The following is an 18,500-nucleotide window of genomic DNA, read 5'->3' as shown; positions in this document are numbered from 1 at the left end:
TCCTGTATGAGCACCAGCGGCTACCTGGCATACTGCTTGGAGACGCCGGTTACGCATGTGTCTCCTGCCTGATGACACCTCTAACCAATCCAGGAGCCAATGGGAGCCTAGAGGCCAGGTGCGTATACATTGTTATTAAAATAATAACACGAGATGTCCAACACAGAAAGAATATTGGACCCAATTGTCAAGTTAATGGGTTTTTAAGAGATGTGGTAATGCTTAAAAGTGGTTATGTTTGTCATACAGGTATCAGGCAGCTCATATTAGGACGCACAACACTGTGGAACGCGCATTTGGCACGTGGAAGAGGCGTTTCGCATGCCTAGACATGCGCCTGCAGCGTCTGCCTGCGAATTCCATTACCATCATCATAGCTTGCTCAGTTCTAGACAACCTGGCAGGCATGTACAAGGACCCATGTCCGCCTCCTTTGCCATCAACTTCAAATGGGGCACAGCGCGAAAGGCAACAGGAGATGCCACAACCACAGCCAATGGACTCTGTTCGTGGGAACCAGGCACGCAGGCGCCTTATTGTGAGATGCTTTAATTAGTTTAAAGCATCTCCCACAAAGACTCTACTCTCCCTTATTGGGAAGTAGCAGGTCCGGCTTCAGCCGACTTTCAACATCTTCCGCACATTACAGATGGCACTTTGGCAGCAGCGGCAGCGGCAAGCAGTTCAACGCTCTAAGCCCGGACTTCTGTGATATTGCAGGCGGCGCGATGGTGTGACGTCCACAGATCCAGGCTAGAATGCCAGGATTTCCAAGCTCGTGACAAGCAATATCTCGGAGCACCTATCTCGAGTCCATCTTCGCCGCTTGGAGCCGCCACCAGCATCGCCCGCCGGCTAGCTATAAATCTAATCCCCGAGAGCATGCCCATCCACTTTGGCAGCAGCGGCAGCGGCAAGCAGTTTAACGCTATAAGCCCGCACTTCTGTGATACTGCAGATTAGTAACGACATCATTATTGCCTAACTTTCGCTATTGCTGCTGTTGCTGCTGCCACAGTGTGAAGTCGCCTGTAGACCAGTGCAGCGTGTGTGAGGAAGATTCCGCGAAATCAATGACATGCAGTGAATGTGGTTCCATATACCAAACCGGAAAGTGTGCTGGCGTTTCTGACACCCCAGTAAAGCCGAAGGGTGAAACAAGCATGGGGATGCACGCATTGCCGACGCTCTAAGCCACGTTCGCAGTCAGAAAAGGCGGTGAAGGAGCCTGAAGCGCAGGAAGACGCGTATGGTTGAAAGCCATTAGTGACAAGCTGGATCAATTGCTACCGCTGAAGGAAACAGTTGAGAGCTTAGAAGATGCTGTTCAATTTATGAGCGAACAATACGATCGTCTTCTGGCACGCATAGAAAATAATGAGCGGGAAATTGCGGCAGTGAAAAGCAGACTAGCAAAGCTTGAGGCACAAGATGAGGTCACGCAACTGAAAACCGAGGTGGACAATTTGGAATGGGAAAGCCGCAAGCTAAATCTAGAGCTTCATGGAATCCCGCAAACAGAGAAAGAAAATCTGCTGGACAAAATAAGCATGTTAGCTGCAAAGGCCGGGCTTCCACAACTCCAGCAAGATGACATTGTAGCGGTCCACCGACTGCCAGCAAAGAAGGTCAAAACGCCAGGCATAATTTGTCGCTTTGCAAAACAAGCAAAGCGGGATGAATGGTGGCAGAACAGACGAAAACTGAGCAATGAGGATGATAAGGTGTTTTTGCACAAAAATATAACAAAGCGAACTTGCTCACTGCTTTTTGAAGTGAAAACCTGATCGAAGATAAATGATTTTAAGTTCGTATGACACCACAAAGGACGGGTTCTCGTGCGCAAAATTGAGGGAGGGAAGGCGGTGGCTATTTCAAGTTCTTGTGGCCTGGATAAGCTAAAACAACAAGCACGGCAGTTTCTCAGATGACTAACTGATAACCATGGCGGGCGCCGGTGGTGAACGTTATGCACTGCCACACAGCCTTGAAAGTGACCTAGGACAAGCCCATAAAAAATCAGTGAAGTGCTTTCACCTTAACATACAATCAATAAAAAATAAAGAAACCGAACTTAGTCTCTTTTTTCAGCAGTTAGATAACATATTTGACGTGATAATGTTCACAGAAACATGGAGCACAGATGACACAAGTGTCTTTCGTTTACCTTCCTACCGCACTTTTTACGACAATTGGGCTAGTGGTCGCGGTGGTGGGGTGTGCATCTTGATCAAAAGTAATTTCACTTGCGAGTTACTAGAAACTTTCTGTATAAGCACAAATGACTATGAATTCCTATCGTTGTAATTACAAAATACTGTACTTGCGGTTTGTTATCGACCTCCGAATGGAATGATGACCCCATTTTTAGAATACTTAGATTATTTCTCTTCATTTGTAAATAATTATCACTTAGACGTTATATTTGGTGGTGACGTAAATATAAACATGTTAAGCAGTGATTCCGCAAAAGTTAAACTGGATGTTCTGTTGAGGGCGAATGGCCTTGTAAATGTCATTACTCTTCCAACAAGAGTTACTCTGAATACGTCGACATTAATTGATGTTTTTGATAAAAATATAACACTGGGGAGAATCAAAGCAGGTGTTCTAACGGCTCAGTTGAGTGACCACATCCCTATTCTTTTTGTGCTGTAGCAAAAAGTTCCGCACAAAGAAAAATTCGCCCGCAAATTTAATACAACGTGTTACGCCGCAGAATCTTTCCTTATTTCTAGAAAAGATTTCAACAACATCATGGGATAATGTGTATAAGAAAACAGATGCATGCGCAGCTTATGAGGAACTGTGTAGTATTCTTAAACGCATATATGCAGACTGTTTCCCTTTTGTTCAGCCGAAGAAAAACACAAAAATCCGTAAACCATGGATAACCCCTGACCTGGCAGCGAAAATACAGGAGAAAAATACAATGTTTAGCAGGTTTATTAAGAGCAAGGACCCAGAAGATTTCAAGAAATTTAGAACTTACCGCAATCGTTTAGATAAAGAGGTGAAACGAGCACACCTCACTTTCTGGACGGTCCAATGCGCTATGGAGTAACCTACACTCACTGTTAAACTACAACGTTAGGAATGAGTCAGTTCGCGAAATTAAAAACAGTGGCACCAAGTTGTCAGGCAAAGCGTTAGCTGATTCTTTTACTAATCATATTGTGAACACTGCTGGTAAAATTACAGTGCATAATAACCTAGAAAATAGTTATTGCAATAGCAGCTCAGTTTTTCTTGATCCTGTTAGCGCCGCCGAGGTAACAGAAGTAATAGGTAGCCTAAATAATAGCAGCGCTATTGATATTGACGGGTTGCAAGTGAAGCCCTTGAAATATGTGATCTCTTTTCTTGCACCCTGCATAAGTTATGTATTCAATTTATGCCTTGCACCAGCGGTATTTCCACACCAAATGCAGGTTGCTCGTGTGAAGGTACTGTATAAGAAAGGTGACAAGAATAATATGGGAAATTACCGACCAGTTTTCATATTACCTGTCCTGTCAAACGCACTTGAGAAAATCATTCTCAAGCGATTTTCAAAATTTGAACTGAAACATAATATAATAGTTGATTGCCAGTATGGTTTCCGTAAAGGCCTTAGCACTGAATCGGGACTTCTTGCACCAAAAGAGTACATTTTAGACCATATTGAAAAAGGAAACGTCATACTAGGCATATTTATAGACTTTTCAATGGCCTTTGACCTTATCAATAATGATTTGCTGCTTAAGAAGCTAGAAAGGTATGGGTTTCGGGGCGTAGCTGCCTCGCTAATCCAGTCATACTTAAAAAATTGAAAGCAAATAGTAGACATAGAAGGGTTTTACTCAAATTCTCTAGCAGTTCCTTGTGGCATGCCGCAAGGCAGTATCCTGGGGCCTTTTCTTTTTAATCTCTACATAAATGATATTGTCAGTATAGCTCCAGCAGTGAAATTTGTCATCAACGCAGATGGTGCAAGTGTATTTTGTCATCAAAAGAACCCACCAAGTAATTCTTCATGCTAACGAAACTCTCGCTAAGGTAGAACAGTGGACAGAAGAAAATATTTTAAAAATAAACGTACAAAAAACAAAGGCTGTTTTATTTCACGCCAGACAGAGAAGCATAGCAATACATGAAAGTGTCTTACCAAATTCAACCCCAGTTGAAATAGTACCTTGTAATAAAGCATTAGGTGTTTTTCACGAGACCTTGTATTGGGATGAGCGTATCAATTATTTAGCACAGAAAATCTCGCAAGTAGTTGGACTGATATACCGAAACAAAAGTATACTACCCTTTAATGTAATGATGTTACTGTATAATGCCTTATTTTGTTCAAGACTTAACTACTGCCATTTAGTTTGGGCCTCTACAGCACAAGGAAATCTTCATAAAATTCATATTCTCCAAAAAAGGTTGTTACGTGCTGTTGCAAACGTTCCTATGTGCTATCCCTCTGAACCCTTATTTGCAGCATATAATGTATTACCTGTTACTAAGACAAATTACTACCGCCTCAGCAAACAATATAAAAAGGAGGTGAAGAATAATACGTTTTTTAAGCCACCTAGCAAACCTAAACACTCACTCCACTACATATAACACATGAAAGTTTGAGCGATGGCAAGCTGACACGTGCAGGACTACGTATCTGCAAATGCTAAAAAAAACGGCTTCCAAGATTGTTAAACGCACTGTATAAGGATAATATAGAACCGAGAACATTACTTTCAAGAAACTTCGTGATCACTTTAGTAATTAAAAAAATTTAATATCGTTAGTTCTCTCGTTGTAGTTTCATTTCCGGCGATAAACACTTGTCGGAATTTTATGCTCTCTTTCCTAATGATGCTTTGTACAGGTTATCTGTTTCAATGAAATAACTTTTGTTTGGTTGATTGTGAATGCTGACGTTTATTTTTATTTTTTTACGATGTGTGGTAGAATCTCAATGCATGTAACTTGTGGTTCTTGACCTGTAACGCGGTTTCTGAAACATTGAATGCCGTCGTTTTATGTTTTTTCCCCTCTCTGTGCTCAAAATAACTAGTGCGAATTTCTGTGTTTAGTTATATATTTTGGTGACCACTGTGTGATGTTGCCAGTGCGGGGGCCTGTGGCCTTATCAAGCTACCATTAAGACAGCTTTTTCCGCAGTCCTCCGGCATAATGTATGCATGATGTGAATAAAGTTATTATTATCTCTCCAGTGTAGTTGTTTAATACTATTTTTTCTATGCATCATCATCATCATCAGCCTGACTACGCCCACTGCAGGGCAAAGGCCTCTTCCATGTCTCTCTAATTAACACTGTCCTTTGCCACTTGCGGCCACTGTATCCCCGCAAACTTCTTAATCTCATCCACCCACCTAACTTTTTGCCGCCCCATGCTACGTTTGGCTTCTCTTGCAATCCACTCCGTTACCCTTAAGAAGCAGCGGTTATCTTGCCTTCGCATTACATGCCCCGCCCAAGCCCGTTTCTTCCTCTTGATTTCGACTAGGATCTCATTAACCCGCGTTTGTTCTCTCACCCACTCCGCCTGCTTCCGATGTCTTAACGCTACACCTATCATTTTTCTTTCCATAGCTCGCTGCGTTGTCCTTAACTTAAGCTAAACCCTTGTTAGCCTGCACGTTTCTGCCCCGTATGTGCGTACCAGTAAGATACAGCTGTTCTATACTTTCCTCCTGAGGGATATTGGTAAAGTGCTATTCATGATCCGAGAGAACGTGCCAAATGCGCTCCACCCCATTCTTTTATTCTTCTAGTTATTTCTCTCTCATGCTCCGGATCAGCTGTCACTACCTGCCCTAAATAGACATATTCTTTATTTTATTTATTTATTTAGTAAGGAACCCACAGCGCCGTGGCATTACAGTGGGGGGGGGGGGGGGGCAATGTACAAAAAAGAAGCACACATGACACCTCCGCTCGCAGGCAGAGTTACAAGCATAAAGCGATCGCCATGTACATCTCACTTCAAAAGAACACATCACAATCGCATCACATCATTAAAGAACGAAAGAACGCATCATTTGATGTCACACTCACAACATCCCTCGGTAGTCTGTTCCATTCTCTAATGGTTTTCGGAAAAAAAGACATTTTAAACAATTTAGTTTTTGCCGCGAATTCGCGGACTTTAAAAACATGGTGCCGCCTTGGTGGCTCAGTGGCTATGGTGCTCGGCTGCTGACCCAAAAGACGCGGGTTCGATCCCGGCCGCGGCGGCTAGAATTTCTTTGGAGGAGAAATTCTGGAGGCCCCTGTACTGTGCGATGTCAGTGCACGTTAAAGAACCCCAGGTGTTCGAAATTTCCGGAGCCCTTCACTACGGCGTCTCTCGTAGCATTAGTCGCTTTGGGACGTTAAACCCCACAAAACCAAAACCAAACTAAAAACATGGTCAACACGGTTGGATCTATAAAAAGGCTCCTGCACATACCTTTTGCGTTCAACCCGAACAGTTGAATAATAAACAGCATGAAATAGCTTCAGACGCAACTTCTTTCGGCGCGTGTCAAGCAATTCCCAATTGAGTGCATCCTTCGTACGCGATGCACTGTAACGAGCCCCGCGAGTGCCAGACACGAAACGAGAGGCAAGGTTCTGCACCCTCTCCAACTTATCTTTATCTCTAGCAGTAGGCGGGTCCCAGACAGTGCACGCGTAGTTCAGAACCGACCTGACATAAGTCTTGAATAAAATGTCACGACATGACAGTGGAAAAGTGCTTGCATTTCGGCGAAGAAATCCCAAGTTTCTGCATGCTTTAGCAGAGACATAACCGACGTGACGGCGCCAGCTCAAATCAGGAGTAAAATAAACGCCTAGATATTTAAATTCGAATACCTGTTCTAACATTGTGTTCCTAATAACATATGAATACAGATCAGGGTTTTTCTTTCTTGTAAACTTGGCAGCGGACGCAACGGACCGAGCACACGCTCATTTTCTGCTTGTTTCGCAGGCGCACGTGAACACATACGCCTCATATCAAGTGCAAGCCAGCGGGAAACAAAACAGCTGATACTGACGAACTGGTGCGACTGTGCTGGACGCCGGAGACGCCCCCTACGTCTGACCACGTGACCATCGTCTTCACCCGAGGCTGTGAAAAGGACGACGCAGCGGCTTCGAGAGACACTTGGCAGCGGACGCAACGGACCGAGCACACGCTCATTTTCTGCTTGTTTCGCAGGCGCACGTGAACACATACGCCTCATATCAAGTGCAAGCCAGCGGGAAACAAAACAGCTGATACTGACGAACTGGTGCGACTGTGCTGGACGCCGGAGACGCCCCCTACGTCTGACCACGTGACCATCGTCTTCACCCGAGGCTGTGAAAAGGACGACGCAGCGGCTTCGAGAGACACTTGGCAGCGGACGCAACGGACCGAGCACACGCTCATTTTCTGCTTGTTTCGCAGGTTGGAATTCTCGCAACTTTGTTGCATTACTATTTCTAAGTCTTTCCCGTTGCTTCTGCTGCCAGTTGCTATTGCCAGTTGCTATTACCTGCGACCAGTGTAAACGTGTTTGTTGTTCACCATGGGAACTGAGATAGCTGATTTCAAGCGTGAAATGCGCAGAGAAATAAGGGAACTGAAGGCTAGTCTAGAGCACATGAACAAAGATGTCGAGGACTTTCGTAGAGACTGTGCTGATCTGAAAAAAGAGAATGCCGCTCTGAAAGTGAAAAATGAGGAGCTGATCAAAGAACATGAACAACTAAAAAAGATGGCAAATGAAAACTCTGTGCGGATCACCGCACAGGATCAGTACTCGAGGAAAAAAAACCTTGAGATTAAAGGCATTCCTGAGGACGAAAACGAAAATTTGGTTGATGTTCTTGGCAGGCTTGGTGACGCACTTGGCGAATCTATAACGCAAGAAGATGTTGAAATCTGCCACCGGGTGCCTGTGCGAAACACTGCCGCTGACCAGAAAGACGGCGACGACGATACTGTCGAAGAAAGGTCGCAGCAAAACACGAATAGAAACAGCAACATTGTAGTAGCATTCAACAGCCGCGCTAAGCGCGATGCCATTCTTCAGAAAGCACTGAGAATTCGGTTCGGTGCAGATGAACTAGGTTTCTCAGAGAAACAGTCTGTCTTTGTTAATGAGCATCTGTGGCCAAAAATGAAAAAGTTGCTTGGGATGACAATTGGCAGGAAACGGGAGGTGGGCTGGCGTTACGCATGGGTAAAGAACGGCAGGGTTTACGCACGGAAAACGGAAACGTCCCGAGTTATCCGAATTGATTGTGAGTCCGACCTGGATAAGATGCGCAGCGCAACCCCCTCTCCCAATGCAACCGCCTCTCCCTGAGTGCCTACGGCCTGCTCTTTTGTACTTGTCTGATTATTTTTGATGGCTGCTCCTAACGATGTTACCTGTCCTTCTGGCAACAGTTATATCAGTGTTCTGCATTGCAATGCCCAAAGTGCGCGAAAGAAAAACGACGAACTGGTTATGTTTCTTGCCGAATTCCGTTTCAAGTTTCAAGTTATTATGGTTACCGAAACGTGGTATTCTTCTACAGCTGATGTTTTGAATCTCCCAGGATACGAGAGTTTTTTTTCTGAATAGGTCCCACCGACGTGGTGGCGGTGTACTACAGCTGGTATCAAAACAGTTTGCATGTGCTGTACAGCCAGACTTTTCTGAAATTAATGCTGATTACGAGGTTATAACGACTCAAAGTGAAAATAAGTTGTTTGCTGTCATTTACCGACCACCTAATGGGAACATAAACCGCTTTTTTAAGTTTTTAGAATCGCTCTTGAATTTCACAATTACAAATAAGCTGCAAATCATTATAGGTGGTGACTGTAACATTAATCTGTTGGGTAACACTGCTGCCTCGCGTGAATTTCAAATTTTGCTTACTTCTTTATCTTGTGGCAATGTTATAAAAGAGCCAACACGAATCACCGATCATTCAGAGAGCCTTTTAGATGTATTTGTGACTAATAATAAGAGTGACTGTGTTAAGTCGGGCCGAATAATTACGGGACTAAGTGATCAGCTTCCTATATACATGATCTACAAATGTAATACATTTCTTAAGAGAAAGATTAGCCACTCCGATTCGTACACTGTCAGAGATATAAGTTCCAGGACCCTAGAGGTGTTTAGGAATGAAATAAGCAGTTTAAACTGGAGTCCGGTTTTTGCGTGCAAAACTGCTCAGCAAGCATATGAAATATTTCTCTCATTATTTAAGTCATGCTATCACACATGTTTTAGGCTGAAAACTGTAAACAAATCTAAAAAGTTACGCAAGCCTTGGATGACAGATGAGTGCTTTAAAATGATTAAGAGAAAGGAACAACTATACGCAAAGTTCGTGAAGACAAGGAGCTTAGATGACCTCTCAGCTTTCAAAAAATACAGAAATTCTGTCACAACCACTTTGCGTAAACAAAAAATGCATATTTTGAAAACTTATTTAACAATTCAACTAGTCAGACTGATGTTCTATGGCGCGAACTTAACAAACTATTGAATACTGGCACACGTAACAATCAAGTACTTCAACTAACAGTAAATGCTAAAACACTAGAAGGGAAGGACCTAGCGGACGAGTTTAACAAATACTTTACAAATCTTTCCTCGGGAACACTTATACAAGACAGCGCTGAAATTAAAAAATATTTAGATGCACCCAATCCTAAATCTGCCTTTTTTGAACCGACTACTGATGAAGAAATTTACTCTACCTTTATGTCCTTAAAGAATAGTAAAGCCTGGGACATTGATGATCTTGAAATTAAACCCGTTAAATACGTCTTAGACCTGCTGACTCCAGCTCTTTGTCACATTTACAATATGTGTTTACATACTGGTACCTTTCCAGATATTATGCAGTGTGCAAGAGTAGGAGTGATATATAAATCAGGCGATCAAAATAACTTTTCAAATTATCGACCGATCTCAGTGTTACCCGTTTTTTCCAAAGGTCTAGAAAAAATAATATGCAAGCGAATCACCGGTTTCTGTGATAAGCACAAGCTTTTATCTCCACAGCAATTCGGGTTCCGTCGAGGTATGTCCACTGAATTAGCTTTGTTGACGCAGAAGGAATTAATCCTTAGAGGGTTTGAAAATAACAAAATGACCCTAGGTATTCTGATCGATTTCTCGAAAGCATTCGACAGAATTGACCACAAAATTTTATCTACAAAGTTAGAGCATTATGGATTTCGAGGAGTTTCTGGTAACCTTCTCAAGTCATATTTAAACCACCGTAAACAATGCGTCGTGATTAACAAAGCTCACTCTTCCCTATTAAATGTCACTTCAGGTGTGCCGCAAGGCAGTATACTCGGACCGGTTTTATTTAATATTTACATAAATGATATAGTAAACACCAGCACACTTGCATCTTACATTATTTATGCAGACGACGCAAGCATTTTTTTCCAGTCAGCCAGTATTGAAGAACTCACTGATTTCGCAAATGTTACACTTGAAAAATTCTCTCAATGGACTCAAATAAATAGTTTACAAATTAACGTTGCTAAAACAAGAGCCATATTATTTACTCCTGTACAGAAGGTTATCAGTCGGGATATCGACATAAAACTCGGTTCCGAACAAATAAAAGTCGTTAAAGAAATAAAAACATTGGGTGTGACGTTCAATCAACATCTAAACTGGAATGCCCACGTGGAACGCGTGGCGGGAAACCTGCCAAGAGCTTGTGGCGTACTGTGTAAGTTTAGAACGATGCTTCCGACTAAAATTAAGTTAATCCTTCATAATTCAATTTTCGCTCCCCATATTAACTACTGCAGTCTTGTATGGACAGACACAACTCAATCCAACCTTACCAAATTGATGCTATTACAAAAGAAAGCAATTCGTCATGTAGCAAATGCCTCATATGACGCCCATACAAGACAACTTTTTGCTTCGTTTAATGTACTCCCCATACACCACATACATAAACTTAACCTTGTTATGAAGTACAAACACAGCATTCAAACTAACAACGAAGCTTTCCTCAACTTATGTAATTTACATCGACCTTTAGAAGTGCCCTACATATTCAGAAACAGAGAACACTGGTCTATACCTTCTTCCCGCACTAATCAGGGTCGGCACATGCTGCAGTACCACATGCCTACATATTTGAATTTCCTACAAAATAAAAATATAGATATACATAACCTTAGCAAATACAAGTGGCAGAAACACCTTATTCTTGAAGACATATGAGTTTAATTATGTTTTTCCGACACAAACTGCTTTTGTACTGCGGATGTATTTTATCTTTTTATCATCGTCTATTTTCCTGCTTCTATTATGTGAACTTGTGTACACCCGATTATATTTGACCCTTTGGAGCTGCTGACGCGATTTTGTTTTTTTTTTGTTTTCCTGCTAGATATGTTTCTTTCATTTTCTGTGCGTTGAATTGTAATCTTAATATGTATAAATAGTCTGCGACGAGTTAACACAGATACATGTTCATTTCTCACATCAAAACTATTTCAGATAAAGCACCTGTCTTACTGCACATTCCATTGCATACTTTCTTTCTCACTGGTTGTAAGTCCTGCATGTATATATATATATATATATATATATATATATATATATATATATATATATATATATATATATATGTATGTGTGTCTGTATATATATATGTAATAACGTGACAGTCTGTTGGCCTTGTCAGTTAGGGGTGGGAGCCTCGTCAAGCTACTGAGTTTGTGGCTTTTTGCTCCTACCCTAGCATTTCTTTTCTGTTTCAGGACAAAAATGCTGAATAAAGTTGATTGATAAAGTTGATTGATATGGACAGTCTTGGACAAATTCAAATTCATATTCCATTTAACGCACCACTCTGAGATTCTGTTCAAATCTTCTTGGAACATTTCAGCATCTCGATCACTAGTGACAACACTATAAAGAACGCAGTCATCCGCAAATAACCGCATTTGGGATACTATTCCGTCACCAATGTCATTCACGTAGAGCAGGAACAATAGTGGTCCTAACACGAAGCCCTGGGGAACACCAGACACAACCTGCACTCTGAGACTCGGTGCCATTCATAACCACAAACTTCTGCCGTAAACATAGGTAATCTTTTACCCATGATATCACTTGAGGGCTAATATTGTAAAAAGACATTTTTTGAATTAGCAAAGAATGCGTCACGGTATCAAAGGCCTTTTTAAAGTCCAAAAACACGCAGTCCACGCTAAGTTGCCTGTCCAGTGCCTCAGCCAGATCGTGCGCAAATTCAGTCAGCTGCGTAGTACACGATAGGCTCCTTCGAAAACCATGCTGACGAGGATTAAACAATGAATGTGCGTCCATATGTGCTGCTATACTGGTGCACAAAATATGTTCGAGTGTCTTGCACGCAACGGAAGTTAGAGATACCGGTCTATAATTTGATACAGTGCTGCGAGGGCCAGATTTGTAGATTGGCACAACACTTGCAATTTTCCAGTCATCTGGAAGGCAGGATTCTTCAAGCGATTTTTCAAAAATTATCTTTAAGTAGGGTGCAACCGACTCAGCACACAGTTTGTAGAATTTGTTTGGCAAGTCATCAGGACAACCAGCCTTAGCAATGTTCAGATTCTGCAACAGAGACTGTATACCGTTGATGCTGATCACAACATCATCCATAACACTCGCCACTGGCTGGAAACTCGGGGTATTCATGTCAGCATGTTCGATTTCAGAGCTGAAAACAGAGCTGCAATATTTGTTAAAGAACTCAGCTTTTTGTGCATCATCATCAACAAAGGTTGTGCATCATCATCAATTCTAGCACCGTGTCACCAATTGCGAACTGCTGCTCTCTTGCTAGACTGTTGAATGTTACTTTGGTTTTCTGCATGTTAATTTTTAGCCCCACCATTCTGCATTGCCTGTCTAACTCATAGATCAGGCTTTGCAGTTCATGTAATGACTGGCTTAGCAAGGCAATGTCATCAGCGAATCGCAAATTACTCAGGTATTCTCCATTGACTCTTATCCCCAACTCTTCCCATTTCAGGCGCCGGAATACCTCCTATAAGCAGGCGGTGAACAGCATTGGCGAGATCGTGTCTCCCTGCCTGACACCTTTACTTAATGGAATTGGATTGCTGACTTTATGGAGGACTATAGTAGCAGTGCAATTGTTATAAATATGTTCGAATATTTTCACATGACATTCTTCCACACCCTGATTCCGCAATGCCTGCATGACAGCTGAGGTTTGCACGCAGTCAAATGCTTTCCCGTAATCAATGAAGGCTATATATACACTCTAAGAACAAAAGGAGTGCGGGGAACTCCTTTCGATGGAGTATACGCTTGTCCCATATTTCACTCCTTTTTCCAGAGTCGCCGCACTCCTGCTAGGCGCACTCCCTCTGCAGGAGTAGAAACACCCCTTTATTACGAATGGGTGGGAAAAAAAAGCTGCGTCGGAGGGAGGATTCGAAACGGGAAACTCTGCATTGCGAGCCGAGTGCGCTACCTCGCGCCTATACTTGGGATGAGTGGTAATGCTTTTCAGTAGTTATATATTGTCACGTTGTAGTGACGGCAGTCCAGCGGTCAGGAAGACACCAGAGATACTTGCAAACGAAGCTCTTTATTTGGGCTGACTTGCGCCCGCAAAAGAACTGACTCACTCGGTGGCGGCGTAAGCAACAAGCGTGCTCGTCAATCGTCGAACTACGAATGTCCGCCGCTCGCGGCATCGCTCAATTTAAAGCCGGCAAGGAAACTTCCAGATAACAGGTCAAGATCATCTACGGTAATCTGGAAAAACCTAGATGCAGCCTTTCATGGCTGCGAACAATCGAGATCAGTCTTGTCGCTTCTCGCGCCACGAACAAAAGTGATAACGACCCTTTCCTGCTGCCCCGTGCGCGAACGAACAAACACCGCAATGATACGTGGCATTACCCCCCTTCCAAAGAAGCATCGTCTCGATGCTTTAAAATGAAAATAAACACGGACAATGAAAACTTCCAGTCCTTTAGCGTTCATAATATGGCTTCAGGCGTACGACATGTACGACTTCCGGGCGTGTGCGGCGTCGCTGAGATGCTGTCGTGCCGTCGGGGATGACTTCGTAGTCGAGGTCACCGATGCGACGGAGAACCTTGTACGGGCCAAAGTAGCGTCGCAGCAACTTTTCACTCAATCCACGGCGGCGAACTGGCGTCCATATCCAAACACGATCACCTGGCTTGTAATGCGTGTCTCGTCGGCGCAGATTGTAGCGTCGGGCGTCGGTGTGCTGCTGGTCTTGAATGCGAAGCCGCGCAAGTCTTCGGGCTTGCTCGGCGCGATGAAGGTAGGCGGCGACGTCGAGGTTGTCTTCGTCGGAAACGTGCGGGAGCATTGCGTCGAGTGTTGTCCGAAGACTTGCCACGTATCATTGCGGTGTTTGTTCGTTCGCGCTCGGGGCAGCAGGAAAGGGTCGTTATCACTTTTGTTCGTGGCGCGAGAAGCGACCAGACTCATCACGTTGCCTTAAACGTCCTCGATGAAGCATTGAGCGTGCCACCCCGATCAAGTGTTCTCGTCGGCATAGGTACTGGAGACATCGAAAATGCCGAAGGCGTTATCGAGGGGAACACCCAGTTACTCCTGGATCGAGGATTGGGCGTCGCGAGGGGAGTCGCTGAAATCCGAAATGGCCAAGCCCAGGTGTTGCTAACCAACTTCACCGAAGAATACCGGCATCTAAACAAAGGTACGACGATCGCTTTCCTCGACGAGCTGGCAGACATCAGAGACGTATTTTCCCTACCCGACCAGCCCGCAGAACTATCTGACCAAAGCCATCAACCCACGTTCGACATCAACCCGGCATTACCCCGGAGCAGACAAGACCAAATACGCAGTCTTCTTCAAAGGTACACCGATTGCTTCTCATCAGCATCGAATGTGCGACGAACCCGGCTTACCCAGCACCTCCGCCAGATGTCACGTTGTAGTGACGGAAGTCCAGCGGTCAGGAAGACACCAGAGATACTTGCAAACGAAGCTCTTTATTTGGGCTGACTTGCGCCCGCAAAAGAACTGACTCACTCGGTGGCGGCGTAGAAAGAGAAGTTTATTTTTTCTGTTTTAACATAGAAAATACAAAACAAAACAGATGAACTTAATGCTCTGATCTGTCAAGCACATGCTCAGTGACGCAGCACTGAGCACGTCAGTAATGCAGTAGAAATGCCGATACTCGACCGCCGCGCAGGACGATAAAGTATGTCGACCATTTGCGCAAGAACTCAGCCTCGCTCATTGACAGAGCGTCCATGCATGCTTGTTCAAAGAGGCGCGTGCGCAGGCGCTGCAACATTGGGAACATTGTTCTTTGCGGACGCCCATTTAAGGATGCCACTCCACGCTGCCGCCACAAAACGAACATGCCGACACACAAGAGCATATTTTGAAACACTTCGGGAGAACTAGTGCGCGCTTCCAGGCGGGTTAAAAACATGCGTGACACTAATGTCCAAATTGTGCGCGCAACTACACACTCAAACATTGCGTGCTGCAAAGTTTCAAGCAGACCGCACTGCGGGCATCGGGCGGAGGGCGCCACGCCCCACGCCGCAAGGCGGTCTCTTGTGGGCAGGACCCGCCAGCCTCGCAGCCAGCCGAAGTCCCTGACATCTGCAGGAAGCGTAGCTGAGGTCAGTTGGCGCCAGCGTGCCCGTCTCGTTTTCTGGAGTTGTTCGCGGGTCAGCGCAGCGACCGTTAGTGCTTCACACATCCTGGAGGGCGGGGTTTCATCAACATCCAGATCGGGCACGCTGGCAGTCAACGACGTCAGTGTGCGACGCACATTAACGAAAAATGCCGGGGGCTGCTCGGCTGTAGGGCCAACCACGTGTTGTGAAAAAAACTCGTTACGCGCTGTACCCAGAAAGTATGTGAGGAGTGTTCTCCCGGGATAGTCTGGGTTGCGTACAAGATCTCGTACTCCTCGCAAGGCGAGCACATTGCACATGGTGCGGATACAAGGTATACCAAACCCACCCATGTACGATGGAAGGCGCATGAACATTCGTGACACAAGTTCGGTTTTGCCCGCCCAAACGAAAGAGCCACAGGCCGAGGTTAGCCTGCGCGCAAACGTGCGCGGTGGGTTTGCGACGCGGGCGACAAAAAAACATGCGGCTAGGATTGTGGACTTAACTATATAGCAGCGCTCTGCCATTGAAAGGCGGAAAGTTGACGCCACCGAGAGGCGTTTCTCAGCGTTCGTGCGGAGGTTAGTCCAGGTTTCGCGGGCTACTTCTCCGCTGGCGAGGAATACTACTCCCAGGACTTTCACTCCCTGCACCCACTCCACCTCGCCCGCAAAGCTCGGTGTGAAGGTGCCAAACCTTAGTGCCTTGCTTTTTCTCCTGTTCAATAGGGCCCCAGATATCTCGCTGTACTCGAGAAACAGCCGCGAAAAAGCGGCGTAGCTATCCTCGTCCTTGAGGAAAAGCGACACGTCATCGGCGTAGGCCGATACCTTGATTTGGCCCTGGCCAGGCAGAGGGAAGCCGCGTATGGATGGGCTGTCGTTAATGCGCCGGATGAGTGGATCCAGGCATAACACGAAGAATGTTGGGGAGAGAGGGCATCCTTGCCTTATGCCCCTGGTGACTGAGAAGGGAGCGCTCTGGTGGCCGTTTACGGAGAGGCGAGCATTCAGGTCTGCCTAAAGTAAGCGCAGCCTGCTGACAATTTGCGGAGGGAATACGAAGGCTTCAAGGACTCCGAACAGATACGAGTGTTCCACCCGATCGAATGCTTTCGCCTGGTCTAGTGAAACAAAGCACCCGCTGAAGCCCGTCCTGCTGGCAAATGTGAACAGGTCTCTAGTGAGTGCCAATGCATCAAACACAGAGCGGTCAGGGACACTGCTGGTTTGAGCCCGGTGGATTAGGTGAGGTAGGATCGTCCGCATTCTTGTGTTCAGTAAAGATGTGACTATTTTGTAATCTGCGTTTAAGAGGCTTATGGGCCGCCATGCTTGCGGGTCGGAGGGGTCACCGCCCGCTTTCGGAATGAGTATGATGCGACATTCGCGGAAAGAGTTTGGACGTAACCCATCCGCGAGGAAGCCGTTGACCATCTTCAGGAGTGCTCCTTGGATCTCGTAAAAAAAGTTTGAATAAAAACTTGTTGGAATGCCGTCTGGACCGGGGGCAGAGGCTGCATTCATACTCTGCAGGATGGCGTGTAGCTCTTGGCTTGTGGCTGGTGCGCAAAGGTTTTCATGCAACTCTTCAGCTACTCGTGGCAAGTTTCCAAAAAAACTTTGTAGAAGCCCGTCATAGCCATCCTGAAGATGTAGCCAACTCTCCGTAGAGAACAGGTTCGAAAAGTGGCTTGCGAAGATCGTGCAGATATCGGCCGTGGTTTTGCTTTGGGTGCCGTCTGGGAGTGTCACAAAAGGCACAGTAGCGGCAGCGAATTCCTCTGCCGTGCCTGCGCGTACGTGTCGTAGCACAGCCGGGTCTGATATCGGCCGCCCGAGCTGGTGTGCACGACTAGCTGCCCGTGATGACTGGCAGAGCAACACGTGGTAACGTGCTTTAAGTAGACTCAGGTAATCGCTCATGGCAAAGGTTAAGGGTGCTCCCCTTTGCACTATACGGATGCGCTTGAGGGTGTCATTCAGTGCATGAGTTACCCGCCGTCTGCGGTCTTGACCGGCCACCACCAGAGTTGCCTGCCAACGAGCCTTGAGTGTGTCCCATGAATCAGTCGCAACGAAGCTCTTGCACGATGCTGCCAACGCCGTACGCAGCGACGCCACGCTTTCCGGGTCCGCCAGTAGGCTCGTGTCAATGCGCCACGTAACAGTACGTGGGGTGTCCTCACCAAAGTCGAGCCTGACTGACAAGGGGTGGTGATCGGAAATCACCGGCGTGCCTGCAGGGAACGCGAGAACTTCGCAGCTAACGACAAAAGAAGCGAGCTCTGGTGGAAAATAGAATTTGTCTATCCGACTCGCTGACTGTGCTCTCTCAAACGTCGCTCCAAAGGCATCCCCGTGAAGCTGCACCCACGCGTCAGACAAGCGGAACTGAGTCACGAGATCGCGGAGCGCGGGGGCACCGCAATAACGGCGACCGTGACCCTGTCCGCGGACGTCGCGGTCGATGTTAAGTACACAATTGAAGTCACCGACGATGAAAGTGGGGTAGGGATCAAGGAGGAATGAGTCGAGGCGCTCAAAAAAATCAGAACTACTAGTCCGCCGTGCTGGCGCATATACAACCAACGCACGTACCCGCCGCTGGTTTAGTGTGAAGTCGACCGCAAGAGTGCGGCCGTCCAGCCCGAAAGTGCAATGAGCACCCGCGCGCAGGCAGGGGTTTACAAAAACGACACCAACACCGCACATATGAAAATCAGTCAACGAAAAATAAGCAAAAACAGAAAACCGGGTGGTGAAATTCAGCACATCAAGTGAAGTACGGAAGTTGCATTCCTGTAAAAACAGGAT

General features: G+C 45.6%; 1 protein-coding gene and 1 pseudogene across 1 annotated transcript in view; both read left to right on the top strand.

Annotated features, from left to right (window-relative positions):
* Positions 1-18,500, top strand: part of LOC149325328 (chymotrypsinogen A-like) — a 421,762-nt gene that overhangs the window by 62,529 nt on the left and 340,733 nt on the right. The gene's annotated exons all lie outside the window — the stretch shown is intronic.
* LOC149325336 (uncharacterized) lies at positions 72-1,931 on the top strand (annotated as a pseudogene).

Source organism: Amblyomma mixtum, chromosome 10, assembly GCF_055824585.1.
Source record: "Amblyomma mixtum isolate Tamu chromosome 10, ASM5582458v1, whole genome shotgun sequence".
NCBI classification, from domain to species: domain Eukaryota; kingdom Metazoa; phylum Arthropoda; class Arachnida; order Ixodida; family Ixodidae; genus Amblyomma; species Amblyomma mixtum.
The sequence above is the reverse complement of the archived record's forward strand: the minus strand, read 5'-3'. Positions and strand labels throughout refer to the sequence as shown.